General features: G+C 41.3%; 1 protein-coding gene across 1 annotated transcript in view; it reads right to left on the reverse strand.

Annotated features, from left to right (window-relative positions):
- RHOBTB1 (Rho related BTB domain containing 1) overlaps window positions 1–8,467 on the reverse strand; it is a 136,519-nt gene extending 128,052 nt beyond the window's left edge. The window contains exons 1-2 of the mRNA XM_061161594.1: window positions 8,377–8,467; window positions 7,667–7,800 (exon numbers count right to left, since the gene is read on the reverse strand). The gene's annotated coding sequence lies outside the window, so the exon portion shown is untranslated. The remainder of the gene's footprint in view (window positions 1–7,666; window positions 7,801–8,376) is intronic.
- Window positions 8,468–14,648: the final 6,181 nt, after the last annotated feature.

Consider the following 14,648-nt stretch of genomic DNA (forward strand, 5'->3'; position numbering starts at 1 on the left):
AGGCCTCTCTCTGTTAGGCCTACTGCTAACAAAAATTACAGAGAGGCATCAAATCTTGATTATAAACATCCACAGTGCTAGTTATTTTTGAAAATGTTACTATAGGTTATTTCCAGCTCAGGTACAAGGGCACTTATCAAAAACAAACAGTGGAAATATAATCATAATCTCTATTCCTTATTTCTGCACTCAAGCTTCCTTCTTTCAAGCAGCAGTGTGCTGTTAAATATATATACATATATTCATATATAAGTGTATATAAAATATGACCCTCTGCAAGGCATAACTGATTACTTTTTCTCCTTTGCATTGGCTGCTAAAAAACCGTGAATAAAATTTGTTACTATCTTCTAGCAAGAATGTTGAATTTCATGGCATAAATTTTGAGTATGAATCTCTCTCCTGGCCCTATCTTACATTCCTAGCCTTATTTTTTTTCTTTTGACTCATTTTTTCCTACCTATTTGAAATATATTTTATGTTGCTCTACAGTATGTATTTTTATTAGCCTTTCTCTATAAGCTTTAAATCCTTTCCACCAGATAAATAAAACACACAACATTTATAGATAGCCTTTTTTTTTTCCCCTCTGGAGGGTTGCAAAATTTTCCCAGAGCAACACAATTCATTACCATAAATGAACATTAAGACACTGATGTTCATAGTAATTAAATTTTTTTGTGATATTTAGCTCAATATTTCAGTTAGGTTTTCTTAATATTTATGCATACACTTTTATTGCTGAAATTCCTAGCCTGAGGTCCATGGACTCTCTCAAATTATATGCAAAATTTTGTGCATATAAATTTTTATTATGGGGGAGTTTCATTTTAATCCAATTCTGAAAGGTAAATTTGACTCAAAAGACTAAAAATATACTCTTTTGCACTGGAATAGCCTCAGAAGACCAGATCTGGGTCTTTTGGCATTCAACTAAATGACAAAATATTTTTTGACTAACTACTAAGTGTCTAGCAAGGGCTTCTCTGGTAGCTCAAATGGTAGAGAATCTGCCTTCAATGCAGGAGATCTAGGTTCAATCACTGGGTTGGGAAGATCCTCTGGAGAAGAAAATGGCAACCCACTCCAGTATTCTGCCTGGAGAATCCCATGGAGTCTGGCAGGCTACAGTCTATGGGGTCGCAAAGAATTGGATATGTCTGAACGACTAAGCGCCAAGTACAAGTGTGTAGCACTGTTTTAATTGCTCAGAAAACAGCAATAAACATGTAGACTTGACTCTGACCTCAGGGAACTTTTAGTCCAGTGGGGATGAGGGAAGGCAATGAAAAAACAATGTGAAATATTTGGATGGTAATGTACTGTAATAAATAAAACAAAGTAATGTAATAGAAAATGAATGAGATTGGATGGTCAGGGACAACCACTCTAAGGAGATGTAATCTTAGCTGAGCCAAGCAAGACTGGAGGGAAAAGCATTCCAGAGAGAGAGACCAACTAATGCAAAGACCTTCACAGAGATACAGGCTTGTTATAATCCATAACTCTTCTAGAAAATAGGAATGGTCATTCTCCAAATCCACTTTCAAATTTATTTTCAGTACTTCACTCTCTTTTCTTTGTTTTCATTTTCTTTGAAGAGTTAGATTTCCTAATGTGAGGGAAAGATATCTTCAGAAAAAGTGCCATGTATTTTATTATACATGAAATTCAGTAAACAGTTGAGTCTACCATCTTGAAGGGACTATGGGCCCTGAAGGTGCTCAGCACAGGCTGAATAAAATTTAACTGCCATACATGTAACCATAATGTACGTTAAACCAGTCTTGTATTGTTCTGTAACATAGGTTTATGAGCCAAGTAAATTCTAGGGCCCAGACGCTTTAATGTACAGTTTGAAACCCAAAGCTCTTTAGCAAGGCACCAATCATCCTCTAAGAGCTGAAGATGGATGAAGAAAAGGAACACATAATGAAAATTAGGGTTAAAAATTCTTTAAGATAAGAACACTACTCTATGGTTTGGAAAATGCTCTAAATAGCCTCGACTGCAAATCAATAAATTAGGATATGACTAAAGATCATAAATACCTCCCACATTATTAGCTGTTTTCCTGAATTAAATTGTTTATAAATATATTAAAGAAATAGTGCCCAAAAGGTAAAGCCAAGAGTAAGGTCACAGAACACTCTGACAGTTATAGTGCGCCAGAAACTGTGTGAGATTTCTGAGCTCGTGGCCTTCCAGGTAAAGGCTAATCATTACACGGAGAAACTGAGGTTTAAAAGAAGCGAAACTGACTCCAGAGCCTCCTCAATACCACCATCTCCACCATTATCAGTTAGTTCCATGAAGAGAGGAGGTTTTGTGAGTTACAGCTGATAAACTCATCTGCCTTGCTGTTTAAAAGGCTTTGGGGAAGGACATTCTGAACAATTCGTCTGAGCTTATTGTGTGCAAATTAATTTCAGTACTAACTCAAACAGAACAAGTAAGACAGCAAAGCTGCTATTAAGAGTAAAAAAGCTTACTTGACTTTGGATCAGAGTAAATTATTTGCATTATTCATAATATACCCTCTCTTAGTCAGTCAGTCGTATCTGCCTCTTCACGAGGCCATGGACTGTAGACCAGGCTCCTCCATCCATGGATTTCCCAGGCAAAATACTGGAGTGGGTTGCCATGCTCTCCTTCAGGGGATCTTTACAACCCAGGGGTTGAACCCAGGTCTCCCGCATTGCAGGCAGATTCTTTTACCATCTGAGCTACCAGGGAAGCCCAAAAGTGAGGGCCTGCCCTCTCTGAGGCTAATCCCACTGAAATAACAAGCTTAGTACTAGCAGCAGGAGAGTATCATAGTACCAGGTACTATTGATTGAATATTTACGCAGTATCGCACACTGAGCCAAGCACTGTACAACTACACTTTACCCTCACAACAACCCCATTAGTAGTCTTTATTATTATTATTAGTCCCAATTCCCAGCCCAAGAGATGGGAGCTTACAGAAGTTGCCCACATGTCAAAGGCTTCCCAGCTTGCTAATGGAGGGGCTTGCACAAAGCCCATTGACCCTGGAGCTCAGGGTCCCTGCAGGTTCCCCACACTGTCTCCCTTTGTTTGATCAGGTTTTCTCCCTAATCAACACATCAACGAGGACATTCTATTTCTCAACAAAGGTTGCTTTAAACCTTTTAGAGTCCAAGCCTGTCCAGGATCTGCAGTTTTTTTTTTTTTTAACCGTGGGGTCGCTATGAGTCGGACACGACTGAGCGACTTCACTTTCCCTTTTCACTTTCATGCACTGGGAAAGGAAATGGCAACCCACTCCAGTGTTCTCGCCTGGAGAATCCCAGGGACGGGGGAGCCTGGTGGGCTGCCGTCTATGGGGTCGCACAGAGTCGGACACGACTGAAGCGATTTAGCAGCAGCAGCAGCAGCTAATTTCTCTAAGTTACCTTCGAACCTTATGGGAACCTGCTTTCTCTTAAAGCTTCAGAAGTCCCCTAAGCCCACAATCCAGCTTAAATTCTACTGTTCTTAAAGGCCTTATTCAAATTCCACTTATCCGAGCCATCTTCCAAAGGTCTCTCCAGCCCAGGTAAATAGCTTGAAGAGCTGGCCTCTGCCATCTACTGCTGCAGCTCACCCTGGTGTGTCCAAGAGCTCTGGTGGCCCGGAGACTCCATGGAATTGTATGAGAGTTCTGTTGGAAAGTACCATCAGGAATTTTTCTCAGAAGCATGTCCAGAGCTTTTATCAATTTCTTAAACTTTAACTACCACTCAGAAACTGTCCTTCTGTTCCCAACAGACACACACACTCACACATACTCTTCTGGAAAATAATGACATTAAATGCTAATGTTTCTTGAGCAAGGTGGCCAGACTTAGCAAATAAAAATATTATATGGGACATGCCTTTACTAAAACATGATTTGTTGTATATTTTAAATTCAAGTGTAACTGCCTCCTGTACTTGATCAGCAGTCTTATCTTTGAATGTTCCATGGATATTAATGTTATTTCTCAACTACACAGAATATAATCATCTAGAGGGCAAGGGGCTTCATTATTTCTTCACTGAATTTAACACTCAACTTTTATTGCTAATTACTGATGCATTTTTCTGACCCAACAAAAACATTTTGGAGTGTTCTTGACTTGGGGCCAATATCAAGCCTAGTAGCTAAATCATGATTATATGTATATGCCTTTTACTATAAGGAAAGAGATGTCCATAGTACTTAATAAATGGATTTTGATTATCTCTTGTACTTGCTGGATTCAAACACATTGATTTTTTTTTGTTTGTTTGTTTAAAAAAAATCCTCTTTGAGGAAATCTGGGAAAGTTAAAAATAGACCACCATTATTATTGGATCTTAAAGTGAGATCTTCCAATCCATCGGACTGAAGACTCATGAAACGTGTCTGTTAAAAATGCAGTTTTCTGGGTCCAATTTCAGACCTACTAATGTAGAATTGTTCAGAATGGCTCCAAGCTATCTGGGTTTTTAAGAAGTCTTTCAGATGACTTTTATAACCTCTAAAGTTTAAAGACTGTTTTTTTATGGCATGTAATACTCAAGCAAAAATTGAGCTCTAAGTTAGAGAAGGAAAGTTATTTTTGTCCTTAAAAACAAGCTATCATTATTTGGAATTCAAAGTATCAATCATCTTTTAAATGTATCTGGAATCTATCACACTAGAGTTAAATGTCCAGCACTGGAGATTGCCCATTCAGAGTTTCCAAGTATTTCAACAGGATTGGTAAACTAACTTTAGGTATTAAAGGCTGCCTGATGGGTCATTAAAATAGTGAATTTTAAAAAATTATCTCAACTAGGGTGCTCTGCTGTGTATTAATGCTGCTACCCAGGACTAGTCTGGGAAAGGATGTTTGGAATTTCTGAAAGAAAGCATCATAGTCCACAACTCCCTCTCTGTTGTTTGGGCGGTCCCTGATATTTTGATTCTTGGTGAAAGGAGGGCTGGTCTGAAGGTCAGAAGGCATAGGTTCTATACTTTTGGTTCTGTATTTTTCTGAACTTCCTGTCTCCTTGTCAATAAAACAATGGTTTAGACAGTAGGATGGTCTCTAAATTATCTTCTAATCTCAAATTTCAGTTATCTTCCTGAAGTTGTTTTCTCTGCTGTAAAATACGGGGGCTGGGCCATGTGCGTGTGTCCATCTGTCCTTTTGTTCAAGGGTAGCCCTACAGTCTCCATCACTATACTTGGATCCCCATTCATAATTCAGACTTAGGCTAGCAGGGTAATATTGACGGTACTTCATTTAGGTTATCCATGGAGGGGACAATATATTGGCCGTTAGCACATGTTCATTCTAAGAGACAATTACTCATTCAACATATATATGTTAATACTTACTGATCACCAGCTATGTGTCATGGTACTAGGCCCCGAAAATAAAATAATGAAAACAGTCAGACAAAAAACAGCTCTGGCCTCATGCTGCTTATGATCTTGAGGTGGGGGGTGATTGCCGGAAGATTAAAAACAACAACCACATGTAAACTGACACATAAATAAAACAACAGCAGCTTGTAATCAGTGGTCTGAAGAATCACTAAAGATGAGATAGAGAATAACAGAGTGACTGGGAGCAGTGACTGGGAAAAGTTTTGTGGGGAAGATGCTCTTTTCTTAGACCTAAAGGAAGAAAAAAGATAAACAAGGGAAAGGGTTGGAGAAAAAGGGCAGGGTAGGGGAGAACACAGTCAGGAATTCCCCAGGAGGGGCAGCTTAGGTATTTGGCAGCCAACATCCTGGATAGTCCCTTCCATCCCCGAGAGATAATTTAATCTAAGACTAGAGAAAGGGGATTAGAGGCCCAGAGAGTTTGGGGAACTTAACAAGTGGTGAGTTAGTTAATGGGAGAACTCTTGTATGCTTCAGTCCAGCAGGTGAACCTCTCTTAGGGATCACAGAGCATCAGGAGGTGCCAAAATGCCTTGGTCTAGAGGTTGAGTCTCCTCTTGTGTGAAACACACATGACATCTACTGCCTCAGATTGTTATGGGATTTAATGAGGTCATGTTCCACAGTGCCTGGTATATCGAAACTGCCTGATAAATGCAGAATCTCCTGATTTTTCACCTAGTGTACTTGCATCCATAGCAAGTATTGGAAAATAAGAAGGGCAGAGGTTAAGTTACTTGGATAAAAGAAGAGAGAAGCAGCGGAGAAGTTCTGGAATACTGGACTGGTATCTGTGTAGCAGCTATCCATGTGAGAGGCTGAGTACAGGAAATGAGATGAAAAGGCCCTGAGCTGTGTGGTTTTGCTCACCCCTTAATCTGCTAGTGGGGAATCTAGAGTTGTCTTCAGAAGACAGAAAAGACCACCCATAGTAATATTTATACTTATAAGTAGCATACGGGAAACAGGTTTTACTCTGGGAGACTGGTAGACAGAAGAGTGACGCTATTAAACACATGCAAGGAGAACCCTGTTATGTTAACAAGTCACTCAATCCATCGGGAACAAACTAATTTAATTATGTGCAGAGTATTAAGATGATTTTTGGTGTTAAGGATGCTTAAAAACCAAGCCCACGATATTGGGAGAATGAATAATTTATCCAGGCACCTAGGAAGATTTTCTTTGTCTGTGAACAAAACCACAGATTGAACTTCACCCTTAAAATACCAAGAGGCATTATTTCATGGATTTCAGCAGACAGCTTATAAGGCCATCCCATGAAACCTGCTTGCCCTCCTTGTTGACTAACCCAAAACATAAGGGAATATTTATGGTTCAGGCATGCTTGAACCAGGGCTGAATATTTCTGTTTCTGAAGTTCACTGGGTCCCTTTCCCCCCAGCCATAAGGTAAATGCCGTTCCATATATAGCTTTTTGAAATGCTGCTTTCTTTATGATTCCCTGCCAGTGGTGCCTTATGGGAGAAATTTTATTTCAAAGTTTCACAGGATGCGAATTGAACTCATTATTTTACTCCAAACTCATTGTTTAATTGACAGGAAACATGCATTCTAAATCATCTTGTATGCATGGCAGAAGCAGCTACATAAATTTAACAATGGGTGGATTATTACTATTTAGCATATTTATGGAATTTTATATTCAGGAAGCATTTTACAAATCTTTTATTAGTTAATCCTTACACTTCACAGTGCATCTGACAGGTGGTAAACAATGCTTTGGGTTCTAAATTGCCAATACATGAAAAGTTTAATGGGGGAAAAAAAATCTACGCTTTTCTTCTGTGTTCCAAAACTTGCTAAGAGCACATTTCTGATCATTTTTCCTCTCACTGGAGACCAAAGCCAGAGGCCTGAAAAGCGGGCTTGCACCCTAAAATTTAAAAGGGAATATATTATTGGACTCAGTCGTGGGTCAAGTGGCTAGAACTAGAGGAAACCTCACAAGACACCCAGGTGATATGACAGGATTCCCAACAAAGATGCAGCCCAGTAACACAGCACATAAAAAGGCACATAAGGAAGAAGTCAATTTTTAAAACTATACAGTGAATTTAGTTCTCAAATGTAACACCACCATCCATACCCACTGGTCTCACTATCTAATGACAACACCAATTACTGTTAAAACGCACACATATATAGTAAAAAACAAAACCTAATTCAAACTAAGAGAGTCTGTATTTTCTTTCCGGAAAACTCACACGTCTTAAAAACTCAGCTTCCTCCAACACCCACCTCAAACTCTTTAGAATCCTCCAGTCTACCCGCTTCCAGACACCAGCAGGGGTTAGAGCGCAGGGCAAGGAAAGCTTCTGTGGATCAGAGTTTCATTCTGGACCCAAACGTTTTACAGCCCGGGGCTTTCAGAACTAACGAGCCAAGAAAAATCAATCTCGAGTCACCTGAGGGCGGGACACCGGGTCCTCAGAGTGGACACGTCCAGCCCAGTCTCTAATCTCTTCTGATTGACGTGACTCTATCCCTCTAATCCCTCAGGCCCCCACCCCCGCCGGTGTGTGTGTGTTGCGGGACAGGTAGGCGGGTGCAGAAAACACCCAGATATTTTGCAAGCAAACAAATGCGGCCTTGTGCGTTCTCTCGGTGCAGCTGGGGCAGCTGTCCGGAGGTCAGCGTAAGGTAACCCGGTCATCTCCCTTTCGAGGTGCAAGGAGATGCTCCGATCCCTAGCGTCCCCGAGTTTGCGGATACTCGGGGCGCTCCGAGAGCCCCCCATAACCCCGCCCCCCCACTCCCCCACCTCCGGCGCGGGCCCGCCCCGCGCTTACGCTACCTGGGGACGCTGGAGGCACCTTGGCAGTGGCGGCTCACGCTCTTGCCGACCACAGCCCGGGGCCGGTGCGCACGCTTTGTAAAGCCTATGGGGTGCGGGGGGCAGCCGACCCCGCCCTCCCCATCCCCCCACCCCACCCCCCACCCTTTCCTACCTCGGGCCCCCTCTCCCGTTACTGCCCCCACGCAGCCACCTCGCCCTGGCGGCCGCGGCCTCCCTCGGTGAGGGCTGTTGGTCTCTCCCCACCCTCGCGGCCAGCTCGGGAGTCATGCGGGCGGGCGGGGCCCTGGGCCGCTTCCCTGCCTCTTGAGCCGTCGCACCACGTGTGTCAGCAACCCCTGGCCACCCGCTCCGGACCTGGTTGCCCCGGGTGCTCGTGACCCCGCCCTTCTCCCCGAGGGGCCACGCCCCGGAGTCGGCGTCCCTACAGCCCGCCTCTGGGACTGGGTGGGGCCACCCGCAGCGGGGCGACTCCTTCTACACCTGGAGGCCAAGTCTGGGACGTTTTGGCCGTGTCAAGGGTCAGCTTTTTCTTGCAGGGACATTCTGCAGCCGAGAAAAGGAAAGTCTGCGGGTTGTGCCGACAACATAAACCACACAGCGCTGGGTCTCGGCGCCCTTGTAGTTTGCAGAAAAATTCTCCATTATCTTTGGACAGTTCGCCTTTCAAAGCCCCAGCCCAGAGTCATTTCAGTGAAAGCGTTAAAGGAACTTAATTTTTAAATAAAAAGTTAATGCTAGAATCCGATACATGATGTGTTAGTTCTGCCCCAAGCTTTAAGTATGGTCACCTCTGAATAATTCAGACTTTCCAGTGACCAGGAATACCTAGGGCGGTCACTATGTCGCGCATCTCCACATCACTAGAACTTCGGGTCCCTTTACTCTTCTTTTTCGTTTTCCCTGCGATGTGAGGGAGGCGTGAAAATGGAATGCAACAAAATCAATTTGAAGAGCTTTTAACAGCTGGTATAAAAGTTTATGGGAGAGGCAGTCTGCAGTCATTGAAAATAAGATTCCGAAATTATCTGTAGACCTCACACTTCAGTTTTACCGTTTTGCTGCAGTTTGAGTAATGGAGGGCTGGAGGTTTCTATTATTTTTAGCAGAAATGATACCTTTCTAAGAATTATTAAATAGATTAAATGTATAATGTTATGATATCATGTCAGATCAGAGTAAAACTATCTATAGAAGACTCTGTTAGCCTGCTGATAGCACAGGAGACACAACATCTCTTTAAAGTGGTAAAATTGGCTTTGTCTTCGAGTTTAGATAACAAGTAAGGATAAGCGGGAAAACATGATAGCATCTTTAGAGTTCTGTTTGCCATCTAATGAAGATATTTTCTTTTCAGCACCCTGACTTCCTTCTACAGTTTCTAATATGTCATTTCAGGATTGCTCAGAGCTTTTGGACATTTGTTCTTTCTTTAAAGTATTCAATGAAGGTTCAAACAGTGCCTGGCCTTGAGCTTGGTGCAGGTGATATAAAGGTGAACTAGATAGAGGGTACATGCCTTACAAGGGTCTTACACCTTAATGGGGGAGAGATAGCTGCTACATAGACAAGGGCAAACATAGTTCATTTCACTTGTGCAAAGCTACATGTGGAAGTGTGGGACACTAGGAAAGGACACCCTTCAAGTGGTCTTTTAGACTGCTCTTGGTTTTGAATCCTAGAATTTCTTCAGTGCAAAGACTGGTAGAGGCAGCATCCTTTCTTTCCTATCTCATACCCAGTCTATCAGGAAATCCCAACGGCTCCATCTTCAGAAACTGTTCCAAATCTAAACTCCCCCACTGCCGGTATTCCAAACCAGCATCACCCATGTTCTATTATCCTTATAGAATTTAGGGTGACCCTTTGAAAGTACATGAGTTAGTTCATATTAGTCCTCTGCTCAAAAACCACTCAGTGGTTTCCAGACAACCCAGGCTTGACCCCAGCCCCAAGGCCTTGCCTGCCAGCCGCCTTACCTCTCTTCCCTCCTTGTGCATCACTCTCCCCTCCCACTCCCCAGCCTCTCTGGCCTTTCTACTCTTCCTTCAACCCTCATGCTTCTGCCTCTTGGCCTTTGAGCCTGGATTTACTTCTTCTAAACGTGTATTTAGAGGCTTGCTCCTCAGTTACATCAGGTATTTACTCCTTTGTCCTCTTTGCTGGAGAGGTAGTCCTGGACCGCCTATTTGAAAATTTTTCCTTCTCTCAACCCTCTCACTCTCTGTCTCACATCTACTTAAGTTTTCCTTTTAATGTACACGTGCAGGAGCACACACATGCACACTCATTGCTGTTTCTCTTCTAGAATGAGAACAGCAATTTGGTTATAGTGCCAGGCACATGGAAGGCTCTCTATAAATATCTGTTGAAAGAGAGCATTTAAATTATGCTATGGAATGAATGTGTCTCCACACAATTCATATATTGAAGCTCTAACCCCCAATGTGATTGCATTTGGAGATAGTCTTTTGAAAGTGATTGAAGTTCAGTGAGGTCATAGCATAGGGCCCTGATCTGATAGAATAAGACCCTGAAGGAGAGTGCTCACTCCAGGGTAGAGGAAAAGCCATGAGCACACAGTGAGAACACAGCTGCCTGCAAGCCAGGAAGAGAGCTTGTATCAGAATCTGAATCCACTGGCATCTTCATCTTGGACTTGCTAACTTCTAGAACTGTGAGAAACAGATTTCTGTTGTTTAAGCCATCCTATCTATGGTATTTCGTTATGGCAGCCTGAGAAGAGTAAAATAGATTACAAAAAAAATTTAAAAGAAGGAGTTTAGATAAAATCTACACTCACACAACTAATTCAGGGAATGGTGTGATGTTGTGACCTTTAACCAATGAACAAGCTTTGCGGCACTCACCAGAGTAAGCTGAGGCTTGAAGATTAATCTTATCTGGGCCTGAGAAGAGAATAAGTATTCAAGATAAACAAGTGTCTTTTACAACTTCTTTGTTGTCTGTCTCTGAGGTCATGAATGATTGAAGCTCAGAGAAGAAACAATGATCAGTTAGTATGGTGAAAAATGGTATTTCAAAGAGAGATCTCAGATTTAAGCTCCATGAAAGTTCCCTCCTGGTCAAGCTGAAGGAGTCATATGCTGTTGTTTTACCTAAAACATAATCATGGCCCACTGATATTCAGACAAATATCAGATAACAACTTTGGTTACCTACCACAACTGTTTATACCACTGGTCTCCAAAGTAGGCTGTGGGAAGTAAATACTAGAATCTCCATTTATGTTTGTTTGTTTTTTTAAAAAAGAAAAAACATAAGCTTTTGCAAAATATGTAGTATACAGATTGATGCTGACACCCTCCTTTGCCCATAGGTCACGTGATGGCCTATCTTCCCTGGCAGAGGTGTCTTGAAATCCTGGGAGATCTACAGCATGGAGGGGCCAACATGTGGTCCCTACACTTATTTCGTTTTCATGTGTTGTGTCTTACTGATTTTATGTGTTCAATTCAGGATTCTGTTACCCAGCAACAATTGCAATCATAAAATGAAAAATTGGCTTAAAAGGATTTAAAAGTGGCTTAGACAGTTAGATAATACTAATAATATCGGCATAAGCAAACAATAGAAAGGTGGTGGAATGGAAGCTTTTGCTACTGCAAGTGAGAATTCTTAGCTGTAATGGGAGGTCAACAATGGGAATGATCTGTTTAATTCAGTCTTCCAAGAAGCCAGCTTCTCTCTCCCATTGAAATAGTTAAGAAGACATATGAAATAGGGATTTATATCTACTTTTATTAGCAAGCCTTGCCTTAAGTATATATTGTACTTTGAGATATAGGCTAATGATATTATGAAGTACTGTGACTTGCAAGAAAGTAACAAATATGATGTCGCTCATCATTAAATCATTTTTAACAGTTTTATTTGTGGGTATGTTTTATAATGTATGGGGCTTCCCTAGTAAAGAATCTGCCTGCAAAGTGGGAGACCTGGGTTCAATCCCTGGGTCAGAAAGATCCCCTGGAGAAGGGAATGGCTACCCACTCCAGTATTTTTGCCTAGAGAATTCCATGGTCAGAAGAGCCTGGCAGGCTCAAAGAGGCATATCCTCTTTGACCATGGGGTAAACAAATAGTCGGATATGACTGAGTGACTTAACACTTTGACTTTCACCTTATGATGTATAATAGTAAATATAATAAGCCACCTGGCAAATAAATTGATAGATGGATAGATATTGAGGATATACACAGAACATTTTAAACTGATAGAGTATCCTAATGGAGCAATTTGGAAGCACTGATTTATATCACCAGGGGTAGAATAATTTACTAGAACCCCAAACCCTAGTCCTGAAAGAAAAAAACAGATCAAACCAACTTCTTATTCACAGAATACCAACTTCAGAGGATGAATTATCCAGAACCCTTTTAAATCTTTCTTCTCTCAACTGCATTTTGAGCATTTTAAAATTTCAAGGGAAATAAAGGAAGAAACCTTGTTAATTTGCCGCAATATTTGGCAGTAAAGATTAAGCTTGCCAAAAAAAACCAAGAGTTTGGGATTTACTTAGGGGTGTTGGTTACCCTGTTCTGTATGACTTTGTATTCATCCATCCTCTTTAAACTAGTTTTTTTTTTTCTTACTATGGAATGTGTCCATAGAGCCTGCAATTTGAAATAATATTAAAACACATTCAAACTTCTCTCACTGCTCTTTTCCATGTATTAAAATGGTTTGCTCCATTATTTTCAAGCTCTCAAAAAAAAAAAAAAATCCCCTTCCCCATTCTAAAACTTCAAGTGCTTCTCTGCAAGATAAATTTATAATATTTCCATTTTGAGCAACCAGTATTATATAATAACAGTAATCAGCATATCTTTAGTAGAAAGACTATCTGTTTAGCTCTGTTTTCTTTGATGAGTATCATCGCATCATAACATTTTGAGGGTGAAGGGGAGACTTGTCTACAGTTCCTTGTGTGAATGAAGATGCTAAAGCTGAGAACATCAGAGAGCCTGCCTGCAGTCAAACTGCTGGATCCCACAAGAGCTGAGACTAGACCCCCAAACCTTCTGATTCTTGTTCTGAGTACTGTCCACTGTCCACCTCAGAGGGAGCTTGGTAAGGATGTAAATTTTTCTCTGCAAATCTAAGTTAGAGAAAGTAGGCTACCTTGGACTCTGCCTCATTGTATCCATACATATATGTGTCAGGCAGCCCAGGGTGCTTCAATTCCCCAAAGATCCCTACCGCAAAGTGTGCCCATGAAGGAAAGGGGGATCGTTCTCTCCTAGGGATCTGTTCATTTTACATTTAATAAAGAGTGAAGTGAAACATTATAGATTATGTCATTTTTCTCCTTGGCGTCTCAGAGTTTAACCAACCACTGGGTCACTGGCAGCTGCTGTTTTCCCAGTTAGAAGTTTAACCTTCACAAAAAAGTATTCTTTTAATAAAACAATCCTAATGAAAAAATAGTACTAAAAGTATCAGTAAGACAAAGGCAGGCAGAGAATTTTATACTGGTTGGTGGAGATGGTTGGTTACTACTTAGCAATAATATCTAATAGTTTGGTAGAAAATTTTCAAGGAAAGTGATGGGAACCTAATTTCCTGAGGTACATAAAATAGGACCAAATAAAATAGTGAAGAGTGTATTGTAAAGATAATCTAGTTGTCCAGATGGCCTTTCCTCGGTTACAGCTTTTATGGTTCTCGGAATGTGTGTGTTCTTTATTCTTTTATGAGGAAATAAAGATTTTCCTTTTCCCAGGGGCATGAAGTTACCCTGCAGTTTAGTTGTTAAAATACTCTGAATATTTTTTCTTTGTTATTTCTAGGACACTCAGCTTTATTTGGAATTCACCTTGGTTCCTGTGTTTTCTCTTTTGTTGTTCAGTCGTTAAGTTGTGTCTGATTCTTTGCGCCCCTTGGACTGCAGTCTGTCAGGCTTCCCTGTCCTTCACTATCTCACGGAGTTTGCTCAGATTCACGTGCACTGAGGTGGTGAGGCTGTCTAACCATCACATTCTCTTGTTGCCTTCATCTCCTTTTGCCTTCAATCTTTCCCAGCATCAGGGTCTTTTCCAGTGAGTCGGCTGTTTGGATCAAGTGACCAAAGTACTGGAGCTTTAGCTTCAGCATTAGTCCTTCCAATGAATATTCAGGATTGATTTCTTTTAGGATTGACTGATTTGATCTCCTTGCAGTCCAAGGGACTCTCAAGAGTCTTCTCCAGCACCACAGTTCAATAGCAACAGTTCTTCAGTGCTCAGCCTTCCAACTCTCACATCTGGACATGACTACTGGAAAAACCATAGCTTTGACTAGACAGACTTTGTTAGCCAAGTGATGTCTCTGCTTTTTAATATGCTATCTGTGTTTGTCATAGCTTTGTTCCAAGGAGCAAGCATCTTTTAATTTCATGGCTGCAGTCACCATCCGCAGTGCTTT

The sequence above is a fragment of the Dama dama genome, chromosome 15 (assembly GCF_033118175.1).
Source record: "Dama dama isolate Ldn47 chromosome 15, ASM3311817v1, whole genome shotgun sequence".
NCBI lineage: Eukaryota > Metazoa > Chordata > Mammalia > Artiodactyla > Cervidae > Dama > Dama dama.